Below are 6,946 nucleotides of genomic sequence, written 5' to 3' on the forward strand. Positions count from 1 at the left end.
GCCTAGCTAATTTTTGTATTTTTAGTAGAGACAGGGTTTCACTATGTTGGCCAGGCTATTTATTCTTGAACTCCTGACCTCAGGTGATCCACCCGCCTTGGCCTCCCAAAGTGCTCGGATTACAGGTGTGAGCCCCTGCACCTGGCCAAGTTCTTTGTTTTTAAGGGCTCACGTGGTTGGATTAGCCCCCTCTGGATAATCCAGGTTAACCTGATTCAAGATCATGATTAGGCAGCGTTATCATACCTGCACCATCCCTTTGCCATGTAGGTAGCACAGGCTCCAGGGATTAGGACATGGACACCTTTGAGGGCCCATTCTGCCAACCACAATTATTACCATCTCTTGCCTGGACTCTTGCCATGGAGAGGGAAGCGATGTTATGGGATGTTGAGAGCTTCTCAGAAGAATCGGTAGGGTCACTGCCAGGGACAGTAGAGAAGGATGGTGGATGAGCTAAGAGGATGATTTTACCGTTCGAGTTATCGTGGGCTTATTTTTTGCCAAGCGTTATTCTTTGCCCTTCTGTGTGTATAACTCATTTAATTCCTTCAACAACTCCACAAGGTAGGGACATCCTTTTCCTCATTTTACAGATAAGGAAGTTGTGGCACAGACTGAGGAACTTGCCCAGGGTCATGCAGGAAGGGCACAGAGGGCTGGGATTCATGGTCAGGCTGTCTGGGACCAGGCAGAGACAAAGAGCTTCAGGAAAAGAGGACTTCCGGCATGGGGTGTGGGCACGAGGATGAGTAATCGCTGCTCTGTCATGAGTGCCTAGCAAATGGGCACGCATTGCTGTCTCAGCTCAAGGTTCTTTCAAGCCCTCCGTGCACCAGGGGAAAATGTCACAGACTCCATCACTCAGGACTCTCGCAACTCTCCCTCCCTCTCTCAGGGCTGCACTGATGCTGAGGAGCTCTGAGCAATACCCCCGAACCACCATCTTCTCGGGGACTTGCCGGCTCCTCGGGACTCCCCCAGAGAAGCTGGGCAAGGCTCTGATTGACAGGAGGGAAGCAGACAAACTTCCTCTTTCCCTCCGCTCCAGACTCATAGTCTCACCAGAGCCCTGGCCATTTCCTCACATCCTATTCCTTTGAAACCCCCAGCTTTTTCTGTTTCTCCATTACACCCCTTTCCTGAGGCAGTGGCAGGGGTCAGAGTGGGGGCGTGGGATGGCCAAGGACCAAAAGGTAAAAAGCAGTATGATTCAACACACACATGTGCCTGTAGTCCAGCCACGCGGGTGGCTGAAGCAGGAAGATCACTGGAGCCCAGGGGTTCAAGGCACTATGATGCTTTGATGGCACCTGGAAATAGATACTGCACTCCAGCCTGGGGAACATAGCAAGTCCCTGTATCTTTGCAAAAAAGTACACATGTGCACACACACACACACGCACACACACACACCAATTTCAAAAAATGTTATCCTACTGCACAGAAAATTTTGCCAAATAATATCTTTTGTCAGTCCTTTGAGGTACAGCGTATCACACTCATTTTTGCAGCATAGGAAGCAGCCTCAGAGAGGCAAAGAAACTTGTCGCAGGCTGCACAGCAGGAACACAGCAGAGATGGGACTTGAACTCAGGGCTTTCCAAGCGCTAAGCCCATCCTTCTGCGCCTAATAGGGAGCGTTTTAACACCTGCTATATGGGCTAAAATACTCTTCTAAGTGCTTTTTATATATACTGTTTCATTTCATCTTCACCACAAAACCATAAGGGCTAGTCTGATATTATCCCTGTTTACTGATGAGGAAACTGAGGTCCCAAGGGAATAGATCACTTGCACAAGATCGCCCCACTAGGAAGTAGGAGAGCTGGAAACAAGGTCTCACTATGTCACCAGGCTGGCCTCTAACACCTGGGTTCAAGTCATCCTCCCACCTCAGCCTCACAAAGTGCTGGGATTATAGGTGTGAGCCACACTGCCCGGCCACAGTGTGTATTTTGTGACTGCTTTATTTCACTAGCATATGGTCTCAAGATTCATTCACGTTGTGGCATGTGTCAGAATTTCCTTTCTTTTAAAGGCTAAATAACATCCATTGTTTGGATGGACCACATTTGGTTTATCCGTTTATCTGTCAATGAACACCTGGGTTGCTTTCACCCTTTGGCCACTGTGAATAACACCGCTGGGAACATGACTGTACAAAAGCCTCTTTGAGACCCTGCTTTGAATTCTTTTGAATATATGCCCAGAAGTGACATTGCCAGATCATATGGTAATTCTATTATTAAAATTTTCAGGAACCACAATCCTGTTTCCACCGCGGCTGCACTGTTTTACATTCCCAGCCACAGCGCACAGCAGTTTCCTATCTCCACGTCATCTCCAACACTTATTTTCTGTGTTTTAATAGTAGCCATCCTAATGGGTGCAAAGTGGTATCACCTTGTGGTTTTGATTTGCATTTCTTTTTGTTGTTGTTGTTGTTTTAATTATTTTTATTTAAAGAAAACAGTATACAGTTAACCCAGTTTCATGGCAAGTTCTTTAGCCTTTGCCTTTTCGAGCTTGGCGATGCGAGCCACAGACTTGGGACCCAGGACATTGCCTCCCCAGTGACGCCGGATCTCATCGTGTCTGTCATTGTAATTGGTGCGGATAGCTTCCACCAGCTTAGCCAAAGCACCTTTGTCTTCCGGATTAATGTGTGTGAAGGCGACAGTGGTGCAGTCCCTTCTTGGGGACGAGACGTCCCAGTCTTGCCTTCCCCTTGATGATGCAGTAAGGGACTCCCATTTTACGACAGAGGGCAGGCAAGAAGACAACGAGCTCAATGGGATCCACATCATGAGCAATCACCACCAGCTGCACTTTCTTGTTTTCCACCAAGGTGGTGACGGTGTTGACTCCTGCTCGAAGGGCAGGTGATCTCTTCGTGGGGACGTCCCCTTTGCCAGCCGCTTTCTTCTCGGCCCGGGCCAGCAGCCTCTGCTTCTTCTCTTGCTTCGTCTCTGGTGTGTACTTGTGGGCCAGCTTCAGCAGCTGGGTAGCTGTTTGGCGGTCCAGGACCTGGGTGAATTGGTTAATTGCAGGAGGCACTTTCAGCCGCTTATAGGGGATGGCTCTCTGCTGCTGCAACCTGATATAGCGGGGCCATTTCACAAAGCGGGTGAGGTCTCTTTTGGGCTGGATGTCTTGTCCAATGCCAAAATTTTTAGGCCTTTTCTCTAATAGTGGATTCGCCACTTTCTTGGCCTCCTGCTTCTTCAAGACAGCAGGGGCCGGAGCCACCTTCTTCCCCTTGGCCTTCTTTCCTTTCGGCATCTTGGGCGGTGGGAAGCACTTGATTTGCATTTTTTTTTTTTTTTTTAAGACGGAGTCTTGCTCTGTTGCCCAGGCTAGAGTGCAGTGGCGATATCTTGTCTTACTGCAACCCCTGCTTCCCAGGTTCAAGCGACTCTCCTGCCTCAGCCTCCCAAGTAGCTGGGATTACAGGTGCCCGCCACTGCGCCCAGCTAATTTTTGTATTTTTAGTAGAGACAAGGTTTCACCATATTGGCCAGGGTGGTCTTGAACTCTTGACCTCATGATCCACCCACCTTGGCCTCCCAAAGTGCTGAGATTACAGGCATGAGCCACCCACCATGCCTGGCCTTGATTTGCATTTCTTAATGATTTGTGATGTTGAGCATTCTTTTAATATCCTTGTTGGCCATTTGCATATCTTCTTTGGAGAAAGTCTATTCAAATCCTTTGCACGTTTTTTAATAGGGTTATTTTGGTTTTGTTACTCTTGAGTTGTGGGTTTCTTTATATATCATGGATATTAGCCCCTTTTCAGATATGTGATTTGCAAATATTTTCTTCCATTCCATAGGTTGCCTTTTCACTGTGTTGAGTGTATCCTTTGATACACAGAAGTTTTAACGTTAATGTGATCCAGTTTATCTATTTTTGCTTTTGTTGCCTGTGCTCTTGGTGTCATTGCCAAGAAATAATTGTCACATCTATTGTCCTGAAGCTTTTCTTCTATGTTTTCTTTTAAAGGTTTTATAGTCTTAGCTCTTATGTTTAGGTCTTTGATCCATTTTGAACTAATTTTTGTTTATGGTGTAAGTTAAGGGTCCAGTTTCATTCTTTTATTGATACGTGTAGATATCCAGTTTTCCCAGCATCATTTGTTCAAAAGACTGTCCTTTCCACCATTGAATGATATTGACACCCTTGTCAAAAATAATTTGACCATACACACAATGGGTTATTTTGGGGCTTTCTAATCTGTTTCACTGTTCTATGTGTCTGGCATAAATACTAGGCCCACACTGTTTTGATTGCTCTATCTTTTTAATAACTTTTGAAACCAGGATGTATACACTTCCAGCTTTGGTCTTCTTTTTCAAGATTGTTTTGGCTACCCAGGGTTTCTTTGAGAATCCATGTACATTTTAGAATACAATTTTCTATTTCTGGGAAAAAGAACACCATTGAGATTTTGATAAAGATTGCATTAAACCTGTAGGTTGCTTGGGTAGTATTGATGTTCTAAATAATATTAGGTCTTCCAATTCATGAACATGGGTTGTCTTTCCATTTATTTGTGTCTTCTTTAATTTCTTTCAGCAACATTGTATAGTTTTCAATGTACAAGTCTTTTGCCTCCTTGGTTAAGCTTATTTCTAATATTTTCTTCTTTTTGATGCTATTGTAAATGGAACCGTTTATTTATTTATTTATTTATTTTGAGACAGACTCTTGCTCTGTTGCCAGGCTGGAGCACAGTGGCGCAGTCTCACCTCACTGCAACCTCTGCCTCGCGGGTTCAAGGCATTCTTCCACCTCAGCCTCCCAAGTAGCTGGGACTACAGGCGTGTGCCAAATGCCCGGCTAATTTTTGTATTTTTAATAGAGACAGGGTTTCACCGTGTTGGCCAGGATGGTCTCGATCTCTTGACCTCATGATCCACCCTCCTCAGCCTCCCAAAGTGCTGGGATTACAGGCGTGGGCCACTGTGCCCAGCCTGGAATAGTTTTCTTACTTTATTTTTTGGCTTGTCCATTGTTAGTGTATAGAAATACTCCTGATTTTTGTGTGCTGATTCTGCATCCTGCAACTTCACTGAATTCATTTATTGGTTCTAACAGAGTTGTGTGTTTATGTGTGTGTGTTTGTGTGTGTGTAATCTTTAGGGCTTTCTACATATAAAAATCTTGTTGTCTAACAATAAAGATAATTTTGCTTCTGGGATATATTGAATTTCTTTCACTTCTTTTTCTTGTCTAACTGCTCTAGCTAGGACTTCCAGTACTATTTCAAATAGAAATGGTGAGAGTGGGCATCCTTATCTCATTCCTGGTCTTAGAGGAAAAGTTTTAGTCATTCACCACTGAGAATTATATTAGCTATGGGCTTTTTATATATGGCCTTTATTACGTTGATGTAATTTTTTTTATTGTTAGTTTTTTTTAGTGTTTTTATCATGGAAAGAGTGTTGAATTTTGCCAAATGCTTTTTCTCCATCAGTCAAAATAGTCATCTGGTTTTTGCTCTTCATTCTGTTAATGTGTTGTATTATACAGATTGATTTTCATGTTGAACCATCCCTGCATTCCAGGAATAAATCCCACTGGCCATGGTGTATAATCTTTCAATAAGCTGTTGAATTCTGTTTGCTAATATTTTGTTGAAGAGTTTTGCATCAATATTCATTAGGGATATTGGTCTGTAGTTTTCTTATAATGCGTTCATCTGGTTTTGGTGACAGGGTAATGCTGGTCTCTCCCTTCACCTTTTGAGTCTCCGCTTCTCCATCTGTAATATGGAGATGTTAGTAGAACTCCCTGTAAAGGGCTGTTTTGCAGATTAAATGAGGGAATGAACACAAAGTGCTTTGGTGAGGCTCAGTTCACAGGAAGTTCTCAAAATACATTAGCTGCTAATAATAATAAAAACAAAACAGCAGTTAATCTCATAATGAGACACCTCAGCAGAGTGGAACTTGTGCATTCAGCCTATATTAACAGCAGAGCTTTCAACCAACACCAGTTGTATGCAGTTATTTAAATACAGCAGGGAGTGGTATTATCGGGCAGTCCTCAAAAACTCTCCCTTGGCCTGACAACGAGGCAGAGGCTTGTCTCATTTTGTGGTATCATCCAGAACTTCTTGTTGGCTTTGATTTCTTAATCACAGCTTGACAGCTTTTGAGGAGCTGAAAGTAATGGGATTTGGGAAGAGAAAAACAAAATGCAACACATAGAAATTATGTCTTTGATAAGTTATTAAGAGTTCATAGGCTGGGTGCAATGGCTCACACCTATAATGCCAGCACTTTGGGAGACCGAGGCAGGTGGATCATCTGAGGTCCAGAGTTTGAGACCAGCCTGGCTAACATAGTGAAACCCTGTCTCTACTAAAAATACAAAATTAGCTGAGTGTGATGGTGGACGCTTGTAATCCCAGCTACTTGGAAGGCTGGGAGAGGAGAATCGCTTGAATCCGGGATGTGAAGGTTGCAGTGAGCTGGCATCGCACCACTACACTCCATACTGGGCAATAGAGTGTCACTCCATCTCAAACCAAAAAAGGGAAGGAGAGAGAGATCATAGAGCGCAACGAAACGTAGTCAGTAGGAACGGAGATGAAGATGATGTGGGTAACATTTCCCAAAGAGCTAATCTGTTTTAATGTTTATTTGATAAACCTTTATTTTGAGACAGGGTCTTACTCTGTTGCCCAGGCTGGAGTGTGGTCGTGCCATCATGGCTCACTGCAGCCTCAACCTCCTGGGCCAAAGCAGTCCTCCCACATCAGCCTCCCAAGTAGTTAAGACCACAGGTGTGCACCACCACACCTGGCTAATTATTTTATTTTTGTAGAGACAGGGTCTCCCTATATTGCCTAGGCTGGGCTCAAGCAATTTGCCTTTCTCAGCCCCGTAAAGTGCTGGGATTTCAGGCATGACGAGACTTTTTTTTTTTTTTTTTT

At 44.2% G+C, this 6,946-nt stretch overlaps 1 protein-coding gene and 1 pseudogene across 14 annotated transcripts in view; one reads left to right on the forward strand and one right to left on the reverse strand.

The window, feature by feature from the left end:
* Window positions 1-6,946, forward strand: part of FHAD1 (forkhead associated phosphopeptide binding domain 1) — a 162,584-nt gene that overhangs the window by 14,606 nt on the left and 141,032 nt on the right. The window lies entirely within an intron of this gene.
* Window positions 2,484-3,285, reverse strand: LOC108286817 (annotated as a pseudogene).

This window comes from Cebus imitator, unplaced genomic scaffold (assembly GCF_001604975.1).
Source record: "Cebus imitator isolate Cc_AM_T3 unplaced genomic scaffold, Cebus_imitator-1.0 Scaffold15, whole genome shotgun sequence".
Taxonomy (NCBI): domain Eukaryota; kingdom Metazoa; phylum Chordata; class Mammalia; order Primates; family Cebidae; genus Cebus; species Cebus imitator.